The sequence below is a fragment of the Mytilus californianus genome, unplaced genomic scaffold (assembly GCF_021869535.1).
Source record: "Mytilus californianus isolate M0D057914Y unplaced genomic scaffold, xbMytCali1.0.p SCAF_3, whole genome shotgun sequence".
Lineage (NCBI taxonomy): Eukaryota > Metazoa > Mollusca > Bivalvia > Mytilida > Mytilidae > Mytilus > Mytilus californianus.
The window spans coordinates 66688443-66700309 of NW_026262679.1; the positions used below are offsets into that span (position 1 = coordinate 66688443).

General features: G+C 31.0%; 1 long non-coding RNA gene across 1 annotated transcript; it reads right to left on the reverse strand.

Annotated features, from left to right (window-relative positions):
- Nucleotides 1-1005: 1005 nt before the first annotated feature.
- On the reverse strand, nt 1006-11227 carry LOC127733210 (uncharacterized). The gene is made up of 7 exons (XR_007996912.1): nt 9830-11227; nt 7855-7924; nt 6320-6396; nt 5367-5448; nt 2780-2875; nt 1977-2040; nt 1006-1254 (listed from the first exon to the last, which is right to left on the reverse strand). It is a non-coding gene; the product is annotated as an uncharacterized LOC127733210 (long non-coding RNA).
- Between the last annotated feature and the right edge of the window lie 640 nt (nt 11228-11867).

Sequence of the window (11867 nt, forward strand, 5' to 3'; positions counted from 1 at the left end):
TCAAGGTTTAAAACAGTTATTCCGTGTCTAAAAAGTTAAAACCTAGGCTAAATGTAAATCTAACATGCAAAAAAAATAAGTTCATCTATCTGTAAAATACTGAGTCAAGAAAAAAATATATTTTCAAAATTGTCTTCAGATAATTTCTTTTAATCTTTAAAGCTAATCTGTCAAGGTTTCATAAATTCTAAGAAGGATTGACGTTATTGGTGTCTAAAATTCTTAAACCCAAGACTGTACAGTAAATAAAAAAAACTAAGTAAATTTATCAGCAAGATACAAAAAAAAAAAAAGGAATTAAAAATGTTGCTTTTCATAATGTCTTTTAATAAAGGATAAGCTTCAGTCCAAGTTTTACATAATTCCATGAAGGTATTAAATGACAAAGTTATTTATGTTTGAGAAACTTGAACCCTGGACGGCATGATATTGTTAATCTCTAAACAGGAAGAAAACAAAAAATAGTGCTAGTCCTTTAATCAATAAAATACTCAAAAATGAAGAAGAAAATGTCTAATAATGGCCAGCACTGAAGAAACTTCAAGTATGAGGAGTTAAATAGAGGTATTACCTCCATGTTAGACTTCTCATCCTTTACAACTGAGCAGAGTACCTGTAGTGATAGGCTTGACATTTAGTCAGTGACATGTCAGACAGTATCGCTGCAATATAGCCTTTTTGTACTGTGGCGGTGTAAAGCAACCACCAATCAAGCAATCTATCAATCTGTGACGGTTGGTAATTGAAGATTACTTCAAGAATGTAATCACATGTAATCTTGTGACTGTATCATCATTTTTCCAATTTTGACCAAAAATATTTTTAATTTTCATATAAAACTGTGATTATAAAACATATCTTTAAAGAATCATAACTTTTCTTTGATTTTTTTTCACTTCACTGTCTTTTAACAAAAACATAAAATACAATCTAAAAAAATACCAAATCATTTAATAAAAATATCCATTAAACAAATTTCAATAAAACTTTTAGAACTTTCTAAATCAAATTTCTATTTAAAGTCTGTAAATTTCAAAACAATATCTGGAAAATATTTACGTATTTACAATATAAAATACAAGAATCTATGCAACGAACCAATATAATATCCAAGAAACTATGCAAGGAACAGTAACTCTTTGAAAACCCACTGACTACTGGTATGCTACGTATACTGAATCTTTATTCTAACAATTCTTTCACTGTTACAGAATTAATCACACAATTATTTCATGCAGCCACAGGAATTGTTATCTGAAAAAGAAATTGAAACTTTTCAATTTTTCTGTCATATTTTATGAAATTGAAATAGGAAAACAATAATTAACTGGGAATCACAATTAAAGATTAACTAATTTTATTCTTTTGATTTTCTTATTCAAGTGATTCATTGTCATACATTTTAAACTCAGCTAGCAGCAAAGGAGGATTTATTTGAATCTGGAATAAATTTGAATTTTGGAAAATTGATAAGAAATGTATAATGAAAACTAACCAAATAAAGATGGTTAGCCATGTCATATGCATGCATGGTTAGGTTCATTTTACTTTCACCAATATTTCAGTATGGACTAACTTAAAGCCCACTCAGCCATGCATGCATGGCCAACTCTCCTTAATAAGGTTAGTTTTCATCATATATTTCTTATCAATTTTGCAGAATTCAAAACTATTCCAGATTCCAATAATTCCATGTTTGCAGGCTTTTATAGCCAAGAAAATTTCCAAAATAATCATTTTTGCATACTAAAACTTGATGAATCCTTCCACAACTTTAAATTGTAAAAAAGATAATAAAAACCCAGGGCATTTACAAGATCTTAAATTAAAATGTTTATAAATCTATTTAATAGATGTGCTATGCGGTATGGGTTTGCTTATTGTTGAAAGCCATATGGTGACCTATAGTTTCTAACTTCTATGTCATTTGGTCTCTGGTAGAGAGTTGTCATATGCTATAGTTCTTTCTTCATTACCTTAAAAGTCAACTCCAATAGTCTTTCCTAACATTAATCCATATGAACAAGCTGTAATGCTAACCTGAAATATAAATGCTTAAGTTATATAAAATAGTAAAAAGAATCATAAAGAGAAATCAGTAACTTTCAGACACAGTGACATTTTCTTTGTTCAGTCATAGGTCTGATTCCATTTTATCAGCTTTCCTGCAAAAAAACAAACAATGAAATATTCTTGTTCATTTACAAACAGATATTTATATATATATATATATATATATATATAGTAAAAGATACCTATGTATATGCCCATATATACATCATCCAAGGTAAGACTAAATTATTTAAAAAATGTGGGTGTTTCCTTTTTATGCTTCAAAATAACTACACTAAACTTTTGTCACCTAAGGCTGTGAATCATGACAGAATTGCAGGTATTCCCATAACTTGAGGTAAAAATGTTGAGCAAAATGAAAATGAATTCCTACCTATCTACCCTACTTTCCTTTAGGAGGAAGATCTAAGCTAATTATTATTTTGTTTTGCCTAAGGATTGAGAACTTGCAAACATATTAAACCCAAACACATTCTATATATATGTGAAGCTAGGAACCTGTAATTGGTTGTTTGTTGTTGTTACTGTAATTGCTATCAGCCACACATATTTATTTAAGGGAGCAACCATTTAACTTTGAGGAGTGGGGGGGGTATGGTTTTTTGTCTGAGTCAGAAAATAGTTTTTCGACGCTATCAATCAAATTATTTTTTTTCATAATTTAACACTATGAATAACTGAATCCCCTTAAACAATGTAGACTTACTGCTTGATATGTAAATTATGTCTTCTCTTTCTCTCCAACTACTACAGGCTGATATTTCATGTTCATCTTTAGACTCTTGAAAGGTGTCAGTCCTTTCTGAAAATCATTTATATTGTATACATAATTTATATTTTGTGCTTACAAATGAATGCAAGTTACATATTTATACAAAATCAAAATTTTAAGGCTTCTTTATCTCTCATCAATATAAGTATTGTTCCAATTAAGGTATCTAACATGTGTCTTTTTCTGAGCATCCCTTCTTGGCATGTTGCAAAAATAATAATATTTTACCTAGTATAATTCAATAAACAACAGAAACATCTAAAACTTGAAATTTAAAGATTAACCAATCAAAATATTAAGTGTAGTTGTCAGTGTATTTAAAATTTTCCAAAAAAGATATCCTTTTAAAATCAAGGGCAGATAATCATATTGATTTGCTAGGACAATTCGAGTGTTTTGGAATTTTCAAAAAAATAAAACTAGTGACCACTACTTTTATTTGTAATTTCAGAAGTATTTATGAATTATGTTTCCTTAATAAGGAAAAATTAAGTTTCCCATATAAAATAACTGATTTCGCTAATTTCAATGCATTTTAATGAAAAAGAAAGTTATTTGCCCCAAATTTTTAAATTGAAATTTGAAAGTCAATTGACTCAGAAGTCTTTTACAGAAGTTTTAGAGTAAAAATTTTTAGGCACCTCAGCTACCTTAAACAAGGAAACTTATTTGATTCTATCTTTAGGAACAGCAAGCTTGAAATTAAACCTATTGACCCCAAAATTGATAGTTTTTTTCCTTCCCCTTATCTTCAATTGAACGTTCTGTTTAATCCAAACCAAAGACTCCCAAGAATTAGGAAAGCATTTGTTTTGGATGAACAAAGCCATGCCTATATGCTACTGAAATGATCATTCAGTGAGCTAAATAAATAAATCAATAGAATTCAGTTTTTATCATTTCAAAGGGTTTGAAATAAATTAAAAGTGTTAATGTATTAGTATTTCATAAATATACAAAAAAGTAGTGCCTTAATTGAACCAAGTTTTTGTATATGTAGACAATAAACATTTATCCAACTGTCAAGTGATTTTTACCTAACTCTAATATATGTCACTTCCTGACAATAAAAAAGTATATGTCTGCAAAGCTTAAAATACAATACAGTTTTCTTCAAAATTCACACATAAAGTATGTTAAAGCAATTTCTTATATGTTCATGTATTCCCTTTTTGGTTAATAACCTTATTCAAAAGAATGCATTGTAGTTCATTTTCTTTTTTTTTTTGTTAGCCATATGTTGACCTCAGTCTTGCTTACAGTCTCGTTAATGAATAGTCCTAACATCTTCTTTATTCATTATGATTGTCTCCTATAGACTTTATAGGACTAGTAGTGTTATGATAATCATTTTGAATTATAAAACTGCAATAAATGTCCTGATTGAAGAGGCCCCTCACAGGATTGTCCAAGTAATCACATAATTACAAATTTTTTTTGCCAATATAATCACATAATCATTATTTTTTTAAACAAGATAATCAAATCATGAAATATTTGGTCTGGTATTCAAATTATCACTATAAAAACGGCCAAGTACCCGGTAATCACATAATCAATAAACTGCTTCGCTGAGCGCAGCTAAATACGCCCGCAGAGGTCCAACCCTAAACAGTTGGGGCAAAAATGGACACAATATTCAAGCTTGATTCAGGTCTGACTTTGGATTATAATTAAATATTTGACATATTATAGGTTTCTGAATAAATGTAGTCAAAGAACTTGAAATTGGTTATATGAATTGAATTTATATTCAATTAAAGATTTCTTGCTATTGTACAATCAATACTTAGTAAATCTGTTGTCAGACTATAAACAAATAAAGTTCAATTAATTCCCAATGTCATATTAGAAATTTATGAAAATAAAAAGGGAGCTTACATCAATAGATATAAACAATTCACCAAAGTTTCATGAGAATTGGTGACAGCATTTTTGAGTTATTGTCCGAAAACTGGAAAATCGCCCCTTTTTTTAACGAATAAAACCCCATAACTCAGAAATGTAAAATGTAAAATTTATAAAATTCTAAAGGGAGCTTACATTAATACATACAAACAATTCACCAAAGTTTCATAAGAATTGCTGAAAACATTTTTGAGTTTTTGTCCGAAAACTGGAAAATCCCCCCTTTTTTTATGAATAAAACCCTGTAACTCGGAAACGTAAAATCTAAAATTTATAAAAATGGAAAGGGAGCTCACGTCAATAGATATAAACAATTCACCACAATTTCTTGCAAGTTGGTGAAAGCATATTTGACTTATTGTCCGAAAACTGGAAAATCCCCCTTTTTTTAATGAATAAAACCCCATAACTTGGAAACGTAAAATCTTAATTTTATAAAAAAACTAAAGGGAGCTCACGTCATTAGATATAAACAATTCACCAAATTTTTATGCAAATTGGTTAAAGCATTTTTGAGTTAATGTCCGACATGTTGACGACGGACAGACGGACAACGGTATACCATAATACGTCCCGTAAACGCATTGAAGTGTACATTTTTGTTTCTACTTACTTTTTCTGCTGTTATTTTTGATAACAATCCTCCACTTTTTCTTTCATTATCTAAGGTCAATTTCATCAGCTGTTTCAGTACACTGAAAAAAAAAATTTCAATTTAAATGATTTAAGTTAACAATAAAATTTCACTTTCTGTCAACCTACTAGAATATATTCAGCATTTGAGATTACTAAATCATATGTTTCCTAATACTGCCAGTGCTTGAAGCACAAAGAACCAAGTTAAAAATGCATTGAATATAGTAGAAACAAGAATGTGTCCATAGTACAGGGATGCCCCACTCGCACTATCATTTTCTATGTTCAGTGGACCGTGAAATTGGGGTCAAAACTCTTAATTTGGCATTAAAATTAGAAAGATCATATCATAGGGAACATGTGAACTAAGTTTCAATTGATTGGACTTCAACTTCATCAAAAACTACCTTGACCAAAAACTTTAACATGAAGCAGGACAGATGGACGAACGGACAGACGGACGCACAGTCTGAAAAACATAATGCCCCTAGGTGGGGCATAAAAAGTGTCCAGTTGAATACACAGTTAAATTTAGGATACTAAATGTCATATTTTAAATAAGGTTACCTAAGTTTTAGTAGTTATAAGAACATAATCAATTGGAATAGGTTTTTTTTTCAGTGACTTACTACATGTTACACATGAACTTTCAGGCACTCACAAAAATTACAAATGATGAACAATTTTGGAAAATAGTTAAAAAGGAAAAAGTGAAGTAAATTTTAACAAACCAAAAAATTAGAAAAAGTATGGTTTCAAAAATAATTAATGTCAGAGTTACATGAAGGATGATGTCAATTAGACAGGACCTGTAACCTTATTCTTGTGCAGTATCTGAGTTCTAAGTGGAGTTCAGGTAGCTCAATATTGAGTTTAGTGTGTGTTGTTTTATTTCATCAATTAACTTTGAAAATAAATATTTAAATTTACATCTTCCATCCGTATTTCATCTGTAATATCTGTATGCTGTGATGATAACAGTCTTTTCCTGCAACTTCTGCAAATAGCTGTAAGGTAAATAGTTAACAAATTAGTAATGTTAAACTGCAATATAGGTGTACTATAGGAAAATATAGAATCTATATATTCGTATGAGTTTTATAGGTCTAAGACGGAAATGTTAACCATAAAATATGATGGTTTTTTTTTTTTATTCCCAGCTGTAGTCTTTGTTTTTTTTTTAATTTGTTACTTATTTCATTGCACTTTTATTTCACAATTAATACAAAAAATGTTGCTTCAGTTCAAGTAAAAAAATAGAAAAAGAAAACTATACAAACAGATCATGAACAAGGCTGAGGAATCTGATTACAGTAGTTGTCGTCTGTTTATGTAGTTCATACGTGTTTCTCGTTTTTATATAGATTAGACCGTTGGTTTTTCCGTTTGAATGGTTTTACACTAGTAATTTTTTGGGGCCCTTTATAGCTTGCTGTTCGGTGTGAGCCAATGCTCCGTGTTGAAGGCCATACCTTGACCTAAAATGGTTTACTTTTATAAATTGTAACTTGGATGGAGAGTTGTCTCATTGGCACTCATACCACATCTTCCTATATCTATTGAACATCTTAGCACTGGAAATTTGGAAGGACATATGGATATTTATGTGTAAATTTCACTAAATTAATTTACAGTGTTGTTCAGAAAAATCCATTAAAACTGTATGTTAGCTTGCAAGAGTCTACAATATTTTGTACTGATTACTATTTTAATATCATGTTTTTGTTACGAATCTAGAAATAGGTATGCTTATAGCACTGAGTGAAATAGTCATTACTTTTTGAGCTTGAAATTTGAACTAGACAGCATACTTGGCAAGTCAAAAACTTTAGGCCAAATAGTATATTATATATTTTCATAACTCTGCCACATTTTGTATGTGTGCAGGACATTGGTTTTCTCCTTTGAATTGTTTCACAGTCATTATAGTTGACTACTGTTATATGGCATGGGTTTTGCTCATGTTTGAAGGCCATACAGTGACCTATATTGCTTACATTCACATCATGCACATCATTTGGACTCTTTTGAATAGGTGTCTCATTGGCAATCATTAAATTTTCCTCATTCTTATATTAGCTCAATGATAGATAAATTCCTGGGTAATTGCAATGTAGGTATGAATAATAGAAAATGTGGGGTATATGTTATATAGACAGCAACCCAACACCATGTAAAAGGGTAAACATATATATATATATAACATTATGTATAACATCAGCTATAGTTAGAGGGGATAAGGTGTCTGCGCAATGCTAGGCGGTGTTGTCGTAGAAGTTAGAAATAAAAAGTACAGGTTCCAGCCCCACTCAGGGAGGAAGTAAAGAAACAGATCTACTATAACATCGTTAGGTTTATTTTCTAGGCACTATATACATGTATAAGTCTGAAAATTAAACCCAACAGTGTTAGAATTAGATTTTTATGCTGACAAATTTTTGTCCCTCAACGGGATTTGAACTCACACTTTTGATAACCTACAGCACCAATAGCTTAGCCTCATGTCCAGCACTCTTGACCACTTGACCACATCCGCTATATTAAAATATAACTTCAAAAGTTGTAGTGTTACCTTGTCATGTAAGGCGAATCTAGAGATAGACATAAGACATGTGTTTTAAGTGTGTGTAGATGTTATATTATTTTTTTATACACAATGTTTTTTTTATTTAGTAGCAGGTATATATATATAAATATATTTGGCTCAAATTTTCAAGGTGGGTATTTTCAACACAAGATTTTGGAGTAGAAAGGTTAACACTACACAGACAGAATTAATTTAGTGAACCTTTGAGCCATATAAAAATATAAATATATAAACAAATGGAATTATGGGTCAATTGAATGAAAATTTAATGCTTGTCTGTATTTTTTCTTTTGTACATTATTTAACTGTATAATGTATTTTTTTCTACTGATACTGATAAATTGAAAAGGAATTAACAAAGTAAAATATTCTTGTCCCATTTATGTACATGTCCCAATTGCAAATTAGGTGACAATCATGTGATATTATGGGGGCAGTAACCAGTCATAAATAAAATTAAAGAAACTTAGTGAGCGCGCTCACATACCCCACGTCCCAACATTGTCACTGGAGAAATAAAATAACTAAGAAAAAAAAATTGAATCATAATTTCCTGTCGATATGCACATCTACATAGTATGTCCTTATTATCTACAAAGTTTCATGAAATTCTGTTGTGTGGTTTCAGAGGAGTTGCGATGACAAACTGTTGCAGAGGTATATTGAAGCAAATAAGTTCAAAGGAGCGTAACTCCTAGAAAAAAAATTGAATTGTAATTTCCTGTCGATATGCACATCTACATAGTATGTCCTTATTATCTGAAAAGGTTTCATGAAATTCTGTTGTGTGGTTTGAGAGGAGTTGCGATGACAAAAGGTTGCAGTAGCATATTGGGCAAATAAGTTCAAAGGGGCGTAACTCCTGGAAAAAAAATTGAATCGTAATTTCCTGTTGATATGCACATCTACGTAGTATGTCATTATCTACAAAGTTTCATGAAATTTTGTTGTGTGGTTTCAGAGGAGTTGAGATGACAAACTGTTGCAGTAGTACATTAAAGTAAATAAGTTCAAAGGGGCGCAACTCCTAGAAAAAAAATTGAATCGTAATTTCCTGTGGATATGCACAACTACATAGTATGTCCTTATTATCTAAAAAGGTTTCGTGAAATTCTGTTGTGTGGTTTGAGAGGAGTTGCGATGACAAGAAACAGGACTGACGGACTGACAGACAGACGGACGGACAGGTCAAAAACATTATACCCTCCGCAACTCGTTGCGTGGGGTATAATAATATTTTCAATGAGAGCTTGATATACATTTTCAAATATGGCTTTTTAAACCATATGTAATAAAATTATGAAAAGATAAGCTAGTATATACAGGATTTAGCGGGCAAAATTTGTAATGGCACTACATGGATTAAACCTGAGGATTCTGAATATATGACAAAAAGTAAAAAAAAAAAGAGGAAGGATCATCTTAGTATTTATGTGTTTTCTTGTATTTTATTCTTAATTCAATTTAAAAGCCCTTGGTCAATGTAACAAAACTAATCAAAAGAATTAAAATATTCAACTTCTGACCAAACAACAATAATAGTTAACTCATACCCTACACACATTGTGAATTAATGTGTTGTTCCTTCAATTGATGAATATTTTTTTATATTTGAATTTCAAAATCTTGCTTTGGAATCTTCTTTTGTACAATTACTTGAAAGTTTGACAATGGTATTGCTGTTTAAAAACTTTTTAACCACAATAATGAACCTAAATGTGACGCCTATAATAACTAAATGTAGGATTGCTATGCCTGGCTTCTGCAACAAAATGTCATTGGCTTGACAAAATTCAAGGGCGTTTATATAATCTTTAATCAGCAAGTTTATAAATCTATGCAATGGTTCTTACCTTAAAAGTCAGCTCCAATGACCATTCTAAACACCAATCCATACTGACAAGCAGTAATTAATGATAGCCTGAAAGTAAAATGCTTAGCCAATCAAAACTGTTCCAAACAGAGGCTCTAATTTAAGAGCCTGTGTCACTAACCTGCATATTCAACTTCTTGGTTAAAATCATTACAAAAGGGCAATAACTCTATAAAAAATTAACTGACAATTTCAGTCATGTTGACATATTTGTAGATCCGTCCTGCTGATCATTTTTGCTTTTTAAAGTTTCTATCTACATTTGTATCCATTATACTCTTTTCAAAATAATAAGCAAAAACTAAAAAAAAATGGTAAAAATCATCTTTAAACGGCAATAACTCCATGAACAGGTCAACTAAAATTTAAGCCATGGTGTTTTTTTTTTGTAGATCTTGTCTTGCTGATCACTGGTAAAAATCGTCATTGAAGATCAACAACTCCAATAACTAGTTCTCCAAAGATTATAAACATTTGACATTTGTTTTAGTTACATATTGATGACAGTCTATGGGTCACTTCAAAAAAAAATATACTTAACTTTAAATGTGCTGCTGAACCGGCTTTTGTCCTGGGGGCTCCTGTCTCTGTAAGAAAAACAAAAAGTATAAATTAGTATAATATTGATGACAGTCTATGTGTCACTTTAAATAAAAATATACTTAACTTAAAATGTGCTGCTGAATCGGCTTTCGTCCTTTGGGCTCCCGTCTCTGTAAGAAAAACAAAAAGTATAAATTAGTAGAATATTGATGACAGTCTATGGGTCACTTAAAATAAAAATATACTGAACTTGAAATGTGCTGCTGAATCCGTTTTCGTCCTGGGGGCTCCTGTCTCTGTAAGAAAAACAAAAAGTATAAATTAGTATAATATTGATGACAGTCTATGGGTCACTTTAAATAAAAATATACTTAACTTAAAATGTGCTGCTGAATCCGTTTTCGTCCTGGGGGCTCCTGTCTCTGTAAGAAAAACAAAAAGTATAAATTAGTATAATATTGATGACAGTCTATGGGTCACTTAAAATAAAAATATACTTAACTTAAAATGTGCTGCTGAATCCGTTTTCGTCCTGGGGCTCCTGTCTCTGTAAGAAAAACAAAAAATATAAATTAGGGAGCTACCATTTGATTTTTATGGAGGGGCTAGGATGAAATTTGAAAAAAATAGGCAGGACAGGAGTTTTGAGTAAAAAAAAAGGCAGGACGAGATTATTTGCAAAAAAAAAGGCAGGATGACAATTTATGTAAAAAAAAGTCAGGATAAATGAAAAAAAAAAATCAGGACCGAATAGAGTGAAAAATAAAAAAGGCAAGACCGAATAGAGGGAAAAATAAATAGGCAGGACAAAATTTTTCATCCTAGCCCCCCCCCCCCCCCATCAAAAAATCAAATGGTAGCTCCCTTATAGTATCATAGGAAAGGGGATACATATTTACATTACCACAGGGAAGGATATACATACTCACAGGAAATAGATACTTATAGTATCATCGGAAAGGGGATACATATTTACATTACCACAGGGAAGGATATTCATACTCACAGGAAATAAATACTTATAGAATCATAATAAAGGGGATACATATTTACCTTATCACAGGGAAGGATAAACATACTCACAGGAAATATATACTTATAGTATCATAGGAAAGGGGATACATATTTACATTACCACAGGGAAGGATATACATACTTACAGGGAATATTTACTTACAGAACCATAGGGATACTGAAATATATTAACAGTACCACAGGGAAGGGGATAGATACTTATAGTATCATAGGAAAGGGGATACATATTTACATTACCACAGGGAAGGATATACATACTCACAGGAAATAGATACTAATAGTATCATAGGAAAGGGGATACATATTTACATTACCACAGGGAAGGGCACATTTATATAGTACCATAGGGAAGCTGAAATATATTTACATTACCACAGGGAAGGGGATAGATACTTATAGTATCATAGGAAAGGGGATACACCCTAACATTACCACAGGGA